Source organism: Lissotriton vulgaris, chromosome 4_1 (assembly GCF_964263255.1).
Source record: "Lissotriton vulgaris chromosome 4_1, aLisVul1.2, whole genome shotgun sequence".
In the NCBI taxonomy this organism is placed as follows: Eukaryota; Metazoa; Chordata; class Amphibia; order Caudata; family Salamandridae; genus Lissotriton; species Lissotriton vulgaris.
The window spans coordinates 305,366,694-305,387,466 of NC_141691.1; positions in this window are offsets into that span (position 1 = coordinate 305,366,694).

The following is a 20,773-nucleotide window of genomic DNA, read 5'->3' on the forward strand; positions in this document are numbered from 1 at the left end:
TTTTGTAAGAAATCTTGAACAACAATGTTAATACTGTGTGCCAAACACAGCACTCTGAAATAGCCGCCATCAGACATGGCCCTAACTATATTACTGCCATAATCCGTGGTGACATAACCAATCATGCACTTTCTTGGTTGCAGCCATTCATAGACCTTACTCTGAAACCTATCCAAAAGGTTTAGTGTAGTATGAGATTTCTCCATGGCAAACATGGCTACTGTTGCATGTTTCTGAGTAGCTTGAAAAACTGTGTCCGTGTCAACACCTGCATATAACTTGTTTCTAACCCCTTCAAAAGAGACCCAGTGTGCAGTGATGCACATGTAATCAAGGGCTTGGCAACTGCTCCACATGTCTGTTGTCAGGTGGATAGTGTGACAGCACTCTTCTGCAAAGCTGCCCCAATCACCTCCAGCACATCTTGATGAAGTGCTGGAACCACAACTCTGGCAAAATAGGACCAGCTAGGAACCTTTCATTTAGGCAGACTGTTGCCACAAATTCTAGAAAACCCACCCCTTCCACGAAAGAAAAAAGGGAGAAGGTCCAGCGCTAACATTTTAGCCAGCATTGCATTATAAAGACATGCCGTTGTGTGGTTGCGTTCAAATGGCGCATCCAACCAAAACATGCTTTTAATGGTGGTCTGGACCGTTATCATACGTGACGATGATGATGATGCAGACTTTTTCAACCCAGTTAGGCTCATTGATATACTTTTTCGCATTGGTGTCTCTCCCAGACTCCTAGTGTGCCTCGTACTGGGTGTACCAGAAAAAATGTCTGTTGCTTCTTCACTTCCACCCTGCACGATCAGCCCCTTGTCATCATCAGATGCAACATGAATGGATACATTTGGATTTGTTGTACTTTGGGCTTCCCGTATCTTCCTTAGGTGCGCCTCCCAAGTGATAGTGTTGTGTTTTTGGAGATGACCTCTCTGGCCTCCAGTACCATAGTTGGTACCAAGTTTACCCCGTCTAACTAAAGTTTTACAAATCGAACAAACGACCTTGTTTTCTGCCTTTTGGTAAGGTGGAGGTGCTACTTTCAAAGCCAGATGAAGTGGAGGATGGGCGTGGCTGTATTTGACTCTGTTGTGCACTTACAGCACCACTTCTTGAGGTAATGGAGGTCGAGCTGGATGGAGGTCCCTGCCGGCCCATCTGACGAGAAAATATGGAAGCTGTAGGTCATGTTGATGTAGTAGTTAACTGCGTTGGTGGCGGTACCAGTGCCACGCCACCCACAGCCCACTCAGCAGCAATTCGGGATAGGGTCAAAATGTCTGTCTGCTGCATGCCCACTGTGGCTGGAGTGATGACTGTGATGACTCGGTCATCGTCAGACTGTTCATCAGCAGCAAAATACACCACTTCCTGTTCGTCGTCATCACCTATAAGTAAAAGCCTTGCGGGAACATTTCTTTAAAGCTTAGCTACATTTCCCGGCTCATGGCGAGCCTCACTCTCAGACTGCATTGGTGGATTCCAATCAACATCAAGATCATCAGGCGGAAGGGGACTTGAAGAAGAACATGTAGTAGCACTTCTTGACCTTTTTATTGCTGGGGATCTGGAAAACAATGGATCATCATTAGGAGGAGTGGCTTCCTCGGATGATACCTCCGCTTGAATCTCGCTTTTCTGATGTGCCCCTACTTCTGGAGGAACAAGCATTGTGGGCAGTTGTGCTGCTCCATGCGCCTCTAGTTGTGCCTCTGCATGCGCCTCTCCATGCGCCTCTACTAGTGCCTCTACTTGCGCCTCTACTTGCGCCTCTACTTGTGCATGTACTTGCGCTTGTACTAGTTGCACCTGTGGTTGTCATTGCGGTTGTGGTTGTTGAACACTCGTCAGATGAGTTACACCCTGCCTTGATTGGATGCTACTTTCTTGCGATGAGCCAACATCACTGGTCGATGGTGACCTACAGACGCAGTCGCTCCCCACGCTTCTCCCCGCCCTGCCTGCCTTGCAGCCTGGTATCGTAGCGCATCACCGCATCACCGCATCACCGCGGCTATTGCTGGATTAATTTGCTCATTTGGATTGCTGGATCAATTTGCTCATTTGAATTGCTGTATTATTTTGCTCATTTACATAAGTAGCTCTAGACTGCCTCGACTGCTAATTCATTTTAATCATTGTGACATAGTATCGCTAGACTGCCTTGACTGCTAATTAATTTTAATCATTGTGACATCGTAGCGCTAGACTGCCTTGACTGCTAATTAATTTTATTCTTTGTGACATCGTAGCGCTAAATCGCCAAAGTGCGCTGTTAGTACAGTTTCTTTTCATCTGTGCTGCGCTGCCCGTAGATTTCGAGGCGTGCCTGATTGTACCGGTGCCACTGCCATTTGCATTGTATTAGCTCCCTGTTTCGTTCTAGGCTGCCTGCCATTTTGTTGTTGTTGTTGTGCCTCCCTGTCCGGGTCTCCACCCCGCTCCCGCCTCCCAGCTGCTCCTCCCTCCCACTGATACTGTTAGGCCCGCTCTCACGAGATTGCGCTGTGACCGTCCTGTTTCCTACAGACGCGGTCGCTCCCCACGCTGCTCCCCGCCGTGCCTGCCTTGCAGCCTGGTATCGTAGCGCATCACCGCATCACCGCGGCTATTGCTGGATTAATTTGCTCATTTGGATTGCTGGATTAATTTGCTCATTTGAATTGCTGTATTATTTTGCTCATTTACATAAGTAGCGCTATACTGCCTCGACTGCTAATTCATTTTAATCATTGTGACATAATATCGCTAGACTGCCTTGGCTGCTAATTCATTTTAATCATTGTGACATCGTAGCGCTGGACTGCCTTGACTGCTAATTCATTTTAATCTTTGTGATATCGTAGCGCTAGATCGCCAAAGAGCGCTGTTAGTACAGTTTCTTTTCATTTGTGATGCGTTGCCCGTAGATTTCGAGGCGTGCTTGATTGTACCGGTGCCACTGCCATTTGCATCATATTAGCTCCCTGTTTCATTTTAGGCTGCCTGCCATTTTGTTGTTGTTGTTGTGCCTCCCTGCCCGGGTCTCCACCTCGCTCCCGCCTCCCAGCTGCTCCTCCCTCGCCCCTCCCCCGTCCACTAACCCTCTTAGGACAGATGTATTTGCGCGCAGCGTTCACGCGTAGCGGTCGCGCCCCAGTCGCGCCGAAGGTGCGCCAAAGGTAAGCCCGTCTATGCCCGTCCGCGCCTGGACTGCGCCCAGCGCCAGACCCCCTGGTCCTCGCAAAACCCACTCCACCCGCATAACGTATGACGCCGCTACCCTCTTTGCCCTTAACCCCGGACGCACTCCACAATGCTGCGAAGCTAGTCCAGGACATACCCATGGACCATTCGCCTGCCACTCCTGCAAGTTCACCTGCATCAGGACCCACACCAAATCCACTTCCTCCAATCACAGCTCCGACTCTAACCACCTGAAGTGCATCCTGCTGAACACTCGCTCGATCCACAGACACGCCACTGAACTCTGGGAACTACTCGACACCACATCGCCGGACGTCGCCTTCCTTACAGAAACCTGGATGAACGCCTCATCAGCGCCCGACATCGCCATAGCCATCCCGGACGCTTACAAGATCATCCGAAAAGACCGCACCAACCAAACAGGAGGAGGCATCGCCATCGTCCATAAGAACACCATCCGAATCACGACCAGCTCCGACGATAACCTCACGACCGCCGAACACCTTCACTTCCAGATCCGCACCGACCCCAGGACCACAATTAGAGGCACCCTCATCTACAGACCACCAGGAACCCACACACAATTCAACGAAGACATCACAGACTTCATCAGCCCACATGCCCTCTCATCCGAGAACTACTTTCTACTGGGAGACCTCAACTTCCATCTGGAAAAGAAAAACGACAGCCACACCACCAACCTTCTAGACAACCTGGCCAATCTCGGACTCAAACAACTTGTTGACACCCCTACCCACTTAGCTGGACACACGCTCGACCCTATCTTCACCTCCAGCAAACACATCTCCTTCGATCACACCACAGCTCTCCATTGGATGAACCACAGCTGCGTTCACTTCAGCTACAAAAAGACCAGGACCCACAACCCCCCACAACCTATTCCTCGAAGAAACTGGAACAAAGTCACCACCTACCAACTCTTCACATCGCTTAACCAAAACCCTCCTGCCATATCATAGAACCCAAATCAAGCTGCCACCAAACTCACACAATGGATCACCCACAGCGCTGACGAATTAGCACCCTTGAAAAACCATCAGATCAAACAAGGTAGCAAAAAAGCCCCCTGGTTCAACGATGACCTTAAGAAATCCAAGAAGTTATGTCGTACCCTCGAGAAAACCTGGAGAAAAAACCCAACCACTGACAACCTGACCACCTTCAAGGACGCCACCCGCATACACCACCTATTGATCCGATCCACCAAGAAATCAGCATTCAAGGATCGACTCAACAACAACGCCCACAACAGCAAGGAACTATTCAACATCGTCAAAGAATTTACCAACCCCACCGCCGGCACCAACGACATCAATCTCTCCCAAGACCTCTGCGACTCTTTATCCTCTTTCTTCCACAACAAAATCGCCGACATACATAACAGCTTTGAAAACCAGTCTAAAGAACAGACCACTCCACCCACCTCGGAACCAAAACAGCACTCTCACAACCTTTGCGCCTGGAACCCAATCACTACTGAAGACACCATCCGCCTGATGAACTCCATCCACTCAGGTTCACCAACCGACCCATGTCCCCACCACATCTTCAACAAAGCAGACTCCATCATCGCACCCCAACTCCGCGATGTCATCAACTGTTCCTTCAACTCTGCTACCTTCCCGGAAAGCTGGAAACATGCCAAACTCAGCCCCCTTCTGAAGAAACCCACAGCAGACCCCTATGAAAACGGAAGTTCTCATCTTAGGACCATCCCCCTCTGCCTGGGACGACTCATGGTGGCCACCGGCCCTGGGTACAGCACCCATACCTACTGATCATGCACGTAACCTGGGCTTCATCCTAGACTCCTCCCTCTCGATGAACAGACAAGTCAACGCCGTCTCATCTTCATGCTTCAACATCCTACGCATGCTCAAAAAATCTTCCATTGGATCCCCACCAAAACAAGAAAGACAGTCACCCACACACTGGTCACTAGCCGACTGGATTATGGAAATACTATTTAAACGCCGGAACCACAGCCAAACTACAGAAAAAACTCCAACGCATCCAAAACGCCTCAGCCAGACTCATACTAGATATCCCCCGTCAAGCTCACATTTCCGGCCACCTGAGGGACCTCCACTGGCTCCCGTCAACAAGAGAATAACGTTCAGTCTCCTCACCTACGCACACAAGGCTCTCTACGACCTAGGACCCGAATGCCTCAACACACGACTGTCCTTCTACACACCCACCCGCCAACTACGATCATCCAATCAAGCCCTCGCCGCAATTCCGCGCATCCATAGATCCCCCATGGGAGGAAGATCCTTCTCCTACTTAGCGGCCAAGACCTGGAATTCTCTCCCCACTCACCTCCGCCTTACACAGAACCACCTCTCCTTCAGAAAGCAGCTAAAAACCTGGCTTTTCGATAAGTAATGCACCCACCCTCCCTCAAGCGCCTTGAGACCCTCTGGGTGAGTAGTGCGCTATACAAATTCCTGAACTTGAACTTGAACTTGCAGCACTCATGGCCTTGGACCTAACTTGGCGTAGTGGCCTGAGCCCAATGAAGCGGATGTGCTGCTCCCAGCTTGGTCCCGGGCGGACCACGCTGCTGCAGGCGTAGTTTTTTGTCCCGAAAAAAGTGTCTGTGGGCAAACCAGTCTCCTTGGTAAGTGGCGCCACTTGCTTCTTCTGCTCTTTCTTACTGGCAGTGGCACTGGCAACATTCTTGGTAGAGGAGATACAGCGACCTTTCTTTGGGTCCATCTTCATCAGCTGTCAGAACATCAGGCCGCAGTTACAAGAATTGCAGAGTTGTCTGTGGCAACACATGGTGTCACGTGACGTGCTGCACACACCGCTGCAGGACTTCTTCCTGGCCCTGATGATGAACGATGACTGATGTGTTCTCTTGTGCACCTAAAAGCAAAGGAAGCCAGAGGAACATCAGTTAAATAAATGTTGCATATGTCGTGCTTCAATTAATATTTGCAACTAGGCATTTATTATTATTACAACACACCCAAAGACCCAAAATAAAAATTGCTATTATAATCAAAAATGGATGTTTACATTAATAGAAGAGAGACCACACAGCGAGAGTTGTTTCATGCACCAATGAGTACCCCTGCACATAATGGATGAAAGCAAGTCAAACTGGGTGCAGGCCTGAGCACACTGCCTGGCTTCAAAATGGCCCCTTGACCCCCAGCCACATGGCCAGGCCCTGCCTGAACTAGGCCTCAAAATGGCCCTCACCCACATGGCCAGGCCCCAACAACACCCCAAAAAGTCGAAAAACACCCAAAAATCACCCCAATCCAATGCCATCTATGCCCTCAATGATGTTTGAATTCAAGACACCCCACAGAAAGACTGGGTCCATGCACCACTCACTACCCCTGGGTATAATGGATGAAAGTAAGTCAAACTGGGTGCAGGCCTGAGCACACTACCTGGCTTCAAAATGGCCCCTTGACCCCCAGCCGCATGGCCAGGCCCTGCCTGGACCAGGCCTCAAAATGGCCCCCACCCACATGGCAAGGCCCCAACAAAACCCCGAAAAGTCGAAAAACAGACACAAATCACCACAATCCAATTCCATCCATGCCCTGAATGATATTTAAATTTAAGACACCCCACAGAAAGACTTGGTCCATGCACCACTCACTACCCCTGGGCATAATGGACAAAAGCAAGTTAAACTGGGTGCAGGCATGAGCACACAGCCTAGCTTCAAAATGGCCCCCTGACCCTCAGCCACATGGCCAGGCCCCTGCCTGGACCAGGCCTCAACATGGCCCCCACCCACATGGCCAGGCCCCAACAATACCCCAAAAAGTCAAAAAACCCACACAAATCACCACAATCCAATGCCATCCATGCCCTCAATGATGTTTAAATTCAAGACACACTACCGAAAGACTTGGTCCATGCACCACTTACTACCCCTGGGCATAATGGATAAAAGCAAGTCAAACTGGGTGCAGGCCTGAGCACACTGCCTGGCTTCAAAATGGCTCCTTGACCCCCAGCCACATGGCCAGGCCCTGCCTGACCAGTCCTCAAAATGGCCCCCACCCACATGGCCAGGCCCCAACAACACCCTAATAAGTCGAAAAACACATAAAGAATCACCACAATCCAATGCTTCCATGCCCTCAATGATGTTTAAATTCAAGACACCCCACAGAAAGACTTAGTCCATGCACCACTCACTACCTCTGGGCATAATGGATGAAAGCAAGTCAAACTGGGTGCAGGCCTGAGCACACTGCATGGCTTCAAAATGGCCCCTTGACCCCCAGCCACATGGCCAGGCTGTGTCTGGACGAGGCCTCAAATTGGCCCCCACCCACATGGCCAGGCCCTAATAACACCCCAAATATTAAAAAAACACACAAAAATCACCACAATCCAATGCCATCCATGCCTCAATGATGTTTAAATTCACGACACCCCACAGAAAAACTTGGTCCATCCACCACTCACTACATCTGGGCATAATGGATGAAAGCAAATCAAACTGGGTGCAGGCCTGAGCACACAGCCTGGCTTCAAAATGGCCCCTTGACCCCCAGCCACATGACCAGGCCCTGCTTGCACCAGGCCTCAAAATGGCCCCCACCCACATGGCCAGGCCCCAAAACCACCCCCAAAAAGTCGAAAAACACACAAAAATCACCACAATCCAATGCCCTCAATGATGTTTAAATTCAAGACAGCCCACTGAAAGACTTGGTCCATGCACCACTCACTACCCCTGGGCATAATGGATGAAAGCAAGTCAAATTCGGTGCAGGCCTGAGCACACTGCCAGGCTTCAAAATGGCCCCTTGACCCCCAGCAACATGGCCAGGCCTTGCCTGGACCAGGCCTCAAAATGGCCCCCACCCACATGGCCAGGCCCCAACAACACCCCAAAAAGTCGAAAAACACACAAAAATCACCACCATCCAATGCCATACATGCCCTCAATGATGTTTAAATTCAAGACACCCCACAGGAACACTTAGTCCATGCACCACTCACTACCCCTGGGCCTACTGGCTAGTGTGGCTTTACAGGCACCCCACCATTAAAAACATATATATCCCACATATAACAGTGAGGTAAAATTCCATGACATAAATGAGATTTAAGTTCAACAAAACTCACAGAAACAGTTGTGTCATGCGCCCATGACTAACCCTGGGCCTACTGGATACTGTGGCTGCCCACAATATATTTTTTTTAAAGTTGTGAAAAAGTTTTGAAATTGTAGTTGCAGCAACTGCAATGCCCCAAACAACACCAACTTACTTGTAAAATCTCAAATCCAAAAGTGATCCAAAGTCCAAAAAGTCCTCAAATACAAATATCCGTCAGCAGCCACAAAGAGTAATCCTTGCAGCTCCAGATCCAAATGAAAAGTGACCAGGACATGGACACAGCACTGGGAGGAACCTGCTGGACAGGAACAGGAAGTTGGAGACTCTGGGGCACTTCCTTCCTCCCACCCCGCCAAAAATGGACTCCTTGCACAAGAAAGTGCAGCCAAATGTCAATCAGAGGAGTTCTTCTGATCCAAATAATCATTTTCAGGTTTATGCTGCCTGCTGTAGATTTCTTGTGCACAATTGCAATTTTTGAAAGTTCAGGAAAGCGAGCTGTTCAAATCTCCCGCCGGAAGTCAGCTGCGTGTGGCATCTACGTGTTCGCAATTGTTTACTCCCACAATGCGTGATCGCGGGCCCTTATGACGTAGTCGCGTTCTCAAACTCTCGCAGTGCAGGATGGCGGACCGCTATGACGTACTCGCGGTCGAAAAGTCTCGCGCGATCACGCAGCAAGATCCAAAATGGCGCAGCACAAGCAAACCGGGAAGAAAAACAACTCGGCGAACTCAGACTCACGGTAAGTCAACGCCGCACGCGATATTGTATTTTTGAAGCGCAACCAGGCAAAAAAATCCACCAGATTGCGAATTGCTGATTTTTGGGCAAATTCGCCCAATTCGCGGACCGCAAATTAGCCAAAAATCCTCAAATTCCGCGAACTGAATGGATTTTCAGCCCATACTTACTTCTCATTACTGCCCATGTTTTTGGAAGGACCCTCCTTCTTTAGGGCCATCTTCTTTACTTTTTGTATAGATAAGCATCGCAAGTAGAAGTATTTAGCAGAGAGGTCTCTGGACTCTGGTGTCAAGTAATTCACGGACTTCGGTCCATCCTAGTCAGTGTCTTGTGTACCTGCAGGCAATAAAAATAGGAATAAAGAAAGGGAGACCTGTTTATTATTGTCAATGCAATACAAGTCATGGTCATTCATGATTATACAAATGTATTAAATGAATACCAAACAACATGGTATCATTCTAGGTGACACCCCTGTAGCCCCTTTGGGAGGTAAAGAAGGGGCAGGCAAAAGATGAACACAGCAATGAATAAATACCTGTTGTCCCTCCAGGGCTCATGGGCCCCAAAGGGAGGCAGGCTAAAATTGATTTAATGAATTAGAAACAACTGATAATACAGACTACTACAATCAGCCACAAGCAGAAATAAATATATCAGAAAACATGTATATCAGGAAAACAATGAACAAAAATGATATGTGATTCTTATACTCCTATAACTTGGCTTTTAAACGTGACTTGGGGAGACTAATCTTGTGTCAAGATGGCACTAGACATGTGAAAATGAGGGATGCTCCCCCTGATCCAGAAAGGTGCCCACGGTAGAAATGTGATGATTGTTGTACCTCTTTGGGCCCTTGAGACTGCAGGGATATTGGACACTGGGGAGGCCTGGAACTCCCCTCTACTCACTGTGTGAGTACAGGAAACTAGATATACCCAGTATTGTGGAGCGGAACCCTTGGCCGACTCTAAGAGCTGTTTGACAGGGGCTATGTGTCTTGCTGCTGCCTGCCAGTTAAGTCCAAAACCTTTTACCTCTTATGCGCAGGAATAAATATGGAATTCCATGGGGACAAACATATTTACTCTTCCTCATGCTGCACCTGCAGGTGAGACATATCATGAGCGGGCCAGGCTCCATGACTGGTGGCAGCAAGGTTTACAACCAGTACGTCATGTGAGAGCATATTTCCTGGGACAACTTAGCTCCTAATCATCTGCATACTCTAGGGGTATACCATGCTATAGCTGAGCCTCCAGACTCCTACACCAGAAGAACTTCATGAATTAGGCAACTGAGAGATGAGCGGATAATACGATCCAGACCCCTGGACACTGCACTAATGGGAGTAGCCGTTCCAGACAAACAATGGCTGGTTGTGAGACCCATGAAAGTGAACAGGTTGAAGCAGTAATAAAAACTTTCATGATGCAGTATTTCCAAGACATTATATCTGAAATCACTGCACTGAGGTCTAGAAAGACTATGCAAGGACCTCAAAGAGGTACAAAAATAGATGCAGCACATTAACATACTCAAAGCTATGCAGCATGGGAGAATGCATGATCTATAACACTACAGCCCTTGCCTTCTGTAATTAAATTACCAAATTATCACTGTTCAGGAAAAGAGAGAAGAGCTGGAAAACTGATCATGCCGGTGCAACGTTCGCATTTGAGGCATGTCTAGAGGCACAGAGCAAAGATACGTCAAGCCCGATGTTCAAGGTCTCTAAGAAGCTATCCTCAAAAAAACAGACGAGGGGCTCCCCAGCATATATAGGGCTCACAAAGCTTCTCCCAATGAGGTGAGCCCCAGAGGGCCCCTGGACAAACTTGCCTGCATACCCAATTTCAAGGATAAAGTGTGGCACTGCAAGATCTTCCACCACTAGTTAATTATAAGCATTCAGGAAAGGAGAGCACTCAAGCCAGATATATCCTTTCTGCAGAGCAAAGCCATCCACTACAAGTGCGGTCATCCCTTCTGCATCATTTTATATTAAGACAGTTAGACCAGAGTGTCAAAATTCCCAGAGTGATACCTGCCCGATCCCTGGCTTGAGCCCACCAATCAATGGGGCAAAAGATAATCAAGTGGCAGAGCTCCCCTGCCCTGGAAGAGGTGCAAGGTCTCTATTTCACAGAAGCAGACTTAACCAACTCTGAAAAGTTAAGAAATACTGAACGGTTGCATAATAGTAATTGCACATCTCCAAATTCCATCACCAGACTTACCTCATGGCCAGATGTCTAATACACCAAGTACAGATCAGAGATGGCACCCTGACTAGTCTGGTTCTGTTTCATTTGGGAAGGATCTGCGGCACTGTACAATACCTGCTAGAATTACACACTGCTAACTTTCACCTATCAGGGGAGCATTTATTGGTCGAAGAGTAGCACTTCCCCTTTATGCTTACATTTTAAAATTTTCTGCATTCAGCTGGTACCCTGTTTTATATCAAGAATCTTTTATGGTTCCTATGGATGGGAATAGGTACTTTTTTACTGAGGTTAATATAGTTAATGTTGTTTTTGGAATTCAGCCTTTGGGGAAATATTCTATACTCTCACACTTAACCTTCATCCTGAGATCGTTACAATGGCATATCTCTCAAAATGCTGTCACCACGTCACCCATATTCTGACTTGTTACACCTTGTATTAACCACATATAATGTCAGGGTTCTAAATCACCCAAAAAAGAGGAAATCTATAATCCATGAACTCATACTCCCAAAGACAGATGTGGCCCTCCTGCAAGAGACCTAGCTGCTTCCTCCAGATCACTCCCACCTTTGATCTAGTATCTTCCCCTCACTGGCATTCTCTTCTTCTGGAAATAAGACTGCTGTGGTGGGTATCCTACTGAGAAGAGACTGTAGATTTCAAATTGAAGATTATAAAAATAGATAGAGTAGGTGCATGGCATTAGGAGGCACGTTTAGGTCCTAACCCCTCACATTCATTTCAATATACTGCCTTAACCAGGGTCGGGGTACTTGCCCCAAGCCCGAGGTCTCCTATTGGAGTAGACTGAGAGCCACATTGTATTAGGAAGGACATAACGTTGAATATGGATAGGTGTTGGAAAACGAGGCAGCATCTGTGAGGCCTGCACAAATAACATGACAACATTTATCCTGCACTGGGAACCAAACACCCAATTGTAGCGCCTGACTCTCAGAGGGTAGCGTTGCAAAGCAGTCTGAGGCTTACTCAAAGGAGGTTGTGTGGGCTAGTAATCGCCATTTGCAGGTGCGCAGAAATAACACTCAAGAATTGATTGTCCAGTCTGTATTTTGCTTTGTAAAAGTAAGAGTACATTTATAAAACACACACACTACCCAATACTATGCACCAATTTACAAATATACGTAAGCTGTTGGAATTACTTTTTGGCATTGCATAACATCTCCACCCCTCCAACAGGGGAGGTGGGGTCTAGTACCACCACTCCCATGTATGCACATCATCTTGTCCCCAATGCAGTAAGTTGAACATAACCTGGAGTGAGGGCCCTGCGCACTGGCACCATCCCAGTGGCGACACCCCCATTATCTCAACCAGCATTTAAAATAGGTAACCCTGCCTTGGTGACACATAACCCTGACTGAGCATTTCCTACTGACCATAAAATATGCACCTCCATATTTCAAGGGCTAGCAGTCTGGGTTCTTCACCTAAGCGCAGCAGCTAGAATACATGTTGAAGCAACACTTTGGAATGACCTTACTCATCAAATTTGTGGATCGTTAGAATGCATGGCAATTACAGCCACTAAAGGCATCACAGATAGAATCATAGGATTATGCATATACAGCCAGGCACCCTAGCAGGAATATCTGACAACATAACCCCACTTTGCTTAAGACATCACCTCATACATGTACTTCACATTACACATGTGGCCTTCAGTCCCTCTGAAAGAAATAACCTCAGTAAATGCACTACGGGTGCAAATACATCTCTTCACCTCCAGGGGATGCCTTTCTCCAGATTTTCCCAGCTCAGCCCTTTACTCCTTGATGCACTTCTCAATACACCCTCAGCTTTAGAACAAAAGTGCCAGCCTAGAAGGTGTTAAATTCTGACTGAGCCCTTGAGGAGTTAATCCTTTCAAGTCCCCCTGAGACTTAGGGAGGGACTCCTCTTCATGCTGAGGGGGGAGACTGCGCTTCTCCAGCAGCTCCCCTAGCACCTTTGCACACATATGGTGGTGACCCTGCTCTCCTGGGGACACAACAAGCCGTAAAACGCTGTTTTGCCCTAGCAAGCTGGTCCTGGCCTGCAAGGCAATTTTGGGCTTTGCCGCATATTAGAGCAGCGGCTCTCCCGCTGCTTCAGGGAAAGCCGCGAAGTGGGCCTCCGGCCACGTCTGAAGCCCATTAGAGGGTCTGGTCCCACCCGGATCCCCAGGTGAGTCAGACAGCTCGGGGAGTCCACCTCCAGCTGCTTACGCAGTTTCTCGGAGCCTGGAGCCACCCGGGCCAGTGCTACTCCTCCACTGCTTGCGGGGTCCCGGTTCCCACCCGGGCACCCCATGCCAATTGCTGGGCTGAGGGTAGCCCAGAGAGCGCACCCTAGCTGCTCCTGCCTGCTACTTGCTCAGCCCGCACCTCGGGTGGCGGCCACGGGAGCCGGTGCATCCAGGCTGGTCTGCCCGCTTGCTGGCAAATGCGTAGATCTCCCCAGCTCTGCCGGATCTTGGGTGGAGTACAGCTGTACTCCCCCAGCCTCCTCCTGTACTTTGGAGCCCGGGGATGGGGTCCCGGGCCCATCCTCCTCGTAACGGGGAGCGCAACGGCGCTCCCCGGTGGCTCTTTGTCGGTGGAGGCCAGGGTGGGCTCCTGGCCCTCCCATGGGGGGATATAATTACAGGGAGCGTGACAGTGCTTCCCGACTTTGCTTTGGGCCCAGGGATGGGGTCCCGGGCCCCCTTTGGTCACATTCATGGGGGTAGCGATACGGCGCCCCCTCACCAGGGTTGACTTCTCTTTGGGGGCAGCCCCTGGGACCTGACACACCCTGGGGGCATCTCTGATACAGGTGACAGAGCCCCATGTGCTTTGTTGTTGGTCTTCTTAGGGGTTAAAGGTCGCCTAACTTTCAGGGCAATATCTCAGCCCCTGGGGGTCCGATCTTCTTCATTTTCACGTCTTCTTGCTCCTGGTGGCGTCCACCAGCCACTGGGAGCAGTCTTCTTCACCCTCCTTTTCTCCAAGAGGGTGCACCCTGCAGGGAGCGGTCTTCACTGGCTCCCTGTACCAGCCTTTCACCTGGCTCTCCTCCTGAGCCTCTCTTCTCTCTGCGCAGAGGCCCCTGCTTCTGCGCACTGGCCCTGGACTCTTCTCCTTGTGCGGTTCAGGGCCCAGGGGGCATTCAGGGGATTCCTCTCTCCAACTGTCCATTGTCAAGCTCCAGCACCTCCTGCCTCAGCAGACCACACCCCAGAGAGAGCTTCTCTTCCTGTGCAAGCACCTTTTAAAAGTTGAGTTGGGGGTTGGAAGTTAGTCTCAGTTTGTCCTATCAAACAGCGACACATCACTTCACCTCCCTTGCTCCCTCCTTCTTGTCCAGCCTCTGGGTTTGTTCAAGATGGCGTTGTCCAGTGTCTCTGACAAAAAAAACCTTCCCCCCTCGCTGCCTTCCCTCCTTGATGCAGCCTGGTGCCTGGCACCCAGTGATAGCTGCTGAAGGATGAGCCTGTAGCCCCACCCATCTTCTCTTTGTGGAGAAGAGACCTTAGCTTGTGAAAGAAAGGTTATCAATCCATCCAGCTGAAGTCAGCCCTCATCCAGGGTCTGGCTATGGCTGGCTCTGAGAAATATGACAGTCCTGAATGACCCAAAAGCACTACAAATATGACTTTGGACTCTGCAGAATACTCTTTTTCACATCCATTACAATGGACTTTAGTGCATGTCTGGAATCTGTAGGCCTTCGGAAAGTAAAACTAGCCCATGTGCTCCCTATCTCCTTAAGAGAATAATTGAATACACACTGTAAAGCACACTGACTTTCCCTGGCATGTTTCTTCCCACTGTATAAAGCCTATTCCATGTCACCACCCAATTCTGCATAAGTCCTACTGCACATGTCTATCTGCACCTTCTCTTTGGCTGCACACACTAGGAATCTCCCCTGCGCAGGCCCTACGCATGTGCACACGCATGTATACTTGTGTCTGCATGTAACCAGCCCGGTGTCCCTTACTCCAGCTTCTGTGCAGTGGCCTGGCCAAGCTAGGGGGACACCAGTAAAATCCCCATGCAGTCCCTTACATCCTGAGTTCACTGTGGGTGAGTCCTAATTTATGAGGCTCCCCCACAATAAAAGCTCAACAAGTAGGTGCTCAAAAAGCAAAAAATCCAGGCGGCCCATAGTGTCAAAACCACCTTCTAACACACGCCGCTGATTCCTACAGGGAACTTAAACTAAAGCAATGCCTATGGTAAACGTTTTTTTGATAAATATAACTTAATTATAGAAAAGAAGCCACTAATTGTCCTTTCCTAACCTAGAATCATGGTCATAAAGAAATAAATCTCAATTGAATCAAAAGCACTTGTTTTCCTATATAAGCTAAAGTTACATTAATCACTCCTAGAAGAAATATTAAAGCTGTTTATTATTTCTTAAAGCTTATTTTTTTCTTTTTAGTAGCACATATTTTTACCAAAACATATACACAAACACAAATATACACAATTTATACAATACAAACAAACAACATTTAAAAAATAACCAATTTGCTGGTCTAAACAGCCCACAACTATTTCAATAGAAGGACGTTGACTTATAATTATGTCACAACATTCCCTATATCCAGTCATCAACAAAAAGCATATAAGAGCTTCAAAGGGTCAATTCCTTTCTCCCTCTAAAATATATCAGGTTCCTTATTCATATAATGACATATATTGTATCTCGATTTTCTTATGTTGATGCCTTTATATATGCAGTCGACGTGTTTCAGCCTTTTTCTTAGTTCAGGCATCTTCAGGACTTTAGGGCAATTCAACCAATGAATTCCTATAGGTTAAGATGTAAATTGACTATTAGTGTAATCTCAGTCATCAATTCTATTATCATGTGAACACACACCACTCAACAAAGAGGCTTAAAACTCTTAAAAAACAATTCAATGTTGTTAGAACTGGCTATTTCTGGTAGGCTAAGGCTGACGCCAAAGCCAGGCAGAAACTACCATTCTAGTCAGGGCAAGGAAGTCACACGCCAAGATAACCTCTGCTCACCCCCTTGGTAGCTTGGCACAAGCAGTAAGGCTAAACTCGGAGGCAATGTGTAAAGCATTTGCGCCAGCGCACAACAGCAACAACATACTAGGCACACCACAAAAGAGACTCCACACAAGGTTATTATAAAAATAACTTTTGTATTGTAAAAACATATCAGATAAAATCACACATATACATTGTGCCAACTGGCACAGGCAATATTCACAGGGATTATGTACACAAGACAGGGCCACAAGGGCCACTGTCATATTCAGATATAGCACTTCTAGATAAAATGTAGAATATAAAATCACTTCTAGAATGAATGTAACATAAAATAATAATCAAAGATAACAACCAGTAACCACTGGTAACAGGAACCAGGACCTTACTAGGACCACCTGTACTAGGAAAGCAGAACCACCTAAGTATCACACAGCATTAGGGGCCTAAGAAAGAATACATTACTCATGATGTAATAAACCTACATTCAGAGGAGTAGAAAAGACAACCACCTAAGTATCACTCAGCATTTAGGGGTCTAAGAAAGAATACATTACTCATGATGCAATAAACCTACATTCAGAGGAGTAGAAAAGACAACCACCTAAGTATCACTCAGCATTTAGGGGTCTAGGAAAATGACACATTACCCATGATGCATAAACACATTCATAGGAGTAATAAAGAGAAACACATGATGCCATAAACATTCAGAGGTGTTAAGAATAGAGCACATGATGCAATAAAATACATTCAGGGGTGCAGCGCAAGAAGACACATGATGACTAACCATTCAGAGGTGCAGCGCATGGGAAGAAGACACATAATGCATAAACATTCAGCGGTGCCATAACATAAGTCAATAGCGCAAAAACACACAGTAGGCAATTACTATCTAAAAGCATAGAAATCACATTGCGCCAACACTACATAAGCCACTACCTGTGGCAGTCCCTAGGCCAACTGGCCTTGTGGGGCAAAGATGCCCTGAGTCCAATGTCAGGGCGCGCTGCCATGCAGCGCCAGTCACAGAGTACAAAAGCCTAAACGTGGCAGTTGCCCACAAAGTGCTGGGCAACTGTGTACATCACAGAAAGGCCTAAACGGTGCAGCTGCCCACTAATTGCTGGAAAGCTGGGAAAATCATCAACACTGCGGCAGGGCTCTCACTAGCCCTCAGGCGCAAACTGCGCCACGCTGGAGCCACACAGGCTCTGGACAAAATATGGCCCCTCTGAGCCACACAGGCTCTCTCAGACTGCGGGGGGGGGGGGGTCGTTGGAGCTCTCAGGCTCTGGCACAAAACATGCCTTCAGGGAGCCTCTCAGGGCTCTGGACTGCGTTGGGGCGACCCGCTGCCAACTGGGGCCGCCCTAATTGCACCACCAACACTGGACCCCACGGGGCCCTCAAAACACGTTGGGGCGACCCACTGCCAACTGGGGCCGCCCTTGAAGCCCTCATGGCTTCCGACAAACAAGCAGCGCGAACTCGCGCTACTGCGGGGGGGGGGCGGACACGGACAATGTGTCCCGGCGCCCCTCCCCTGCTCCATTCTGCCCAGCCCCAGCCCAGACTCACCGGGCTCTCCTGTGCGGGGCTCATCCGGGCAGCGGCTCCTTCTTCTGGCCAGCGCGGGGCTCCTCTTCCACCACGGAGCCCCGCCGGCCCGCTCAGACGCTCTCGGCCGCTCCTCTCGCTGCAGGGCTCCCTCCGCTCACGGGAGCCCTGCAGACCAGCCGCCATCACTCGTCCTTCTTCTTCTCCCCCGGGCAGCTTCTCTCCTCTCGGGCTGCGGGGGCGGGACTTCCGGCTGGCCGCGCTCAGGCAGGCAGGTGGGCAGGCATTAAAGATATCGGCGTGGGCAGCCGAACTAAAAGCAAAGTTGGCAATAAGCGAGGTGGGCACTCGCAAAGTAAATAATCCAATAAGCGGGGTGGCACCCGCCAATCCTCACGCAAGATGCGTGCAACGAAACGCTCAAAACGCCGCCAGGAGCGCTCTCAAGCGCTAGGATCACAGCACAGCGCTCCCAGGCGCCAAAGGTCCCCAGGGCAGACCCCTACAGCAAGATGGGTCCCTAGAAAGCTCAAGAAGCCCAGCAAAAGTCCTTAAAGATGCAGCCAGGCAGGGGGACAGCCAGGAAGAGTCCCCCAGCAGTCCATCAAGTGTCCAGGAGCTGGGCAGGGCCCAGGGATCCCCCTGAGCCCCAGCAGCAGCATGCTCCTGGCAGATTCAAGTTGAAAACAAGAACATTTTGGAAGGGGATACAACCCCTTCTTATACAGTGCAAAACCTTTGAAGTCCTTTGAAGCAGGCAGTGTGAGAACCAGCTGGACTGGTTTAGAGGGAAGTCCCCTTCAGTATCAGGGACAGAGGTGTCAGTCGCCCAGCGGGAGGTGGAGCCAGCTTTGTAGTTACACAGGAACAGCCCTTCACTATCAGGTGCCATCTCCTCCCACTTCCCTGGCAGCAGATGCTGCCTTTCATCCATGGGCTGACTCAGACAACCTCCTGGGCTCTCCAGACCCTGTCATCCTCAAACCAGACAGTCAATCCACAAGCAGGCCCATGCACTCTGGGCCAGGCTCACCAGCCAATCACACGCTAGCAACAACCTACACAAATATGCCAAATTCCAAAAGTAGGACTTCTAGACTAGACACAGTCACGTTGCATACATCATTTTGCAGCATTCACTCTCACGAGTTGATACATACCAAACTCGCCCCTGCACTCCCCACACACCAGGAACTACCATGGGCATACATACTCCCCATTCATTCCTATGGGAGGGCAGGTCACTCACCACACATACAGAGAGCTCATGCACTTTACACTGTACCACAGTGAAAAAGTGCGCAGAGGCCTAAAATCACCAACACCAGGTTCCATAAATAGGCTAGGAAAACGCAAAAAGTCTAGGGATGAACCTGCCTAATGGGCCGGGTCCAACAAATGTAATCTGATTCCGTCGAGGTAATTGGCAGCACATAATGAATTAAGTCTAACACCCAAAGTGACCGGGGTATATTAAACAATTAGAGGTCCAAGAAATTGTATTAACTCAAGATCACTACACACCATTAAAGCCCTTATCACCCACACGTGACTGGTTCCTCATCAAAGGCCCTCTTATATATGGACCACGTACCTTAGGTCAACATCTCTTGTAAAACAATCCAACCAATTAGGTCTCTTTATAGCTCTCAAAGATTTTAGTCATCTTATGATGGCCTGTCTTCCTAGTCACATGGGCACATTTGAATGTGACGAAAATGAGGATCAGTGTCGAATCAAATGGCACTGTGCCCTTGGTGGCACTCCTGTAGAGAATTAAACTCTTTGTAGTTCAGTTTGTGCCAAAACGTAATAAATCAAAATCAATGAAATTCTTCTGAAAGTTTAATCAATAGTATGCATTCCAGATTAAATTCATCAGAATGGAATCCAAATCATAACATCTCTTCATTAATGGTGCATCTTTTAACAATTCATCCGATTATGGAACTTGCGTCCCAATGCATTTTGGGACTTGTGCCTGTCTTCAGGGGACTGGTACACAATCCATAAGCAAAGTATATAATATTCAGGAGTGGATACTCAGGCTCAAACAACATGAGAGTGAAGGGATCTCAAATCAGTGGTAGGGTGACTTGGTAAACCAAGTGAAAATGTGCTCAGCTTTGCGGGATGGATGGAAACAAGATAAGTGAAATAAACACCACATGGACGTGCTGAGTCTAAAACACCCGAATTGCATTCCCTTCCTGCTACGCTTTGGGCTACGGGTCCGAATGATGTTGGTCTGCTCCAAATTCCACCTTACGTGTTTACTGTCAAGCCTAATGTTAAATTACCACACATTCCTCAGTATAAAATTTCCAACGATGGTGAAAGAGCTTTGTTGGCTATCGTCTATGATTTAGTTCAGAATGGTGTGGTTGAATAAACAAGAGGAAATGTTTGCAATAATCCTGTTCTACCTGTTCTTTAACGCACTGATACTTCTCAGCCTCCTGTATATCGTCTTGTGATTGATCTTTGGGAGGTCAACAAAATTGTTTTACCCCAGTTTCCTGTCGTCCCAGATATCGCTGCCTTGCTCACAATGATACCTGCTTCAGCTGTCTGGTTCTCAGTTATTTACCTCAAAAATGCTTTCTTCAGCATTCCTATTGCTTTGCTAAGGAGAGTAGGGATATTTTTGGCTTCTCTCTTGGAGGCCGAAGTTTGCGATTCAAACGTGCACCTCAAGGCTATTGTGAGAGTCCCTCCATTTATAGTCAGGCTTTGAAATCTCATCTTGATGCTTTCACTTTGCCCCCAGGTGCCACTCTTATTCAGTATGTGGATGATTTGTTGGTCGCTGCTGATTCAGAGGATGTTTGTGACGTAAATAATTAATTTACTCTCTTAATTTCTATGCAGGTAAGTACTTAATCAATAAT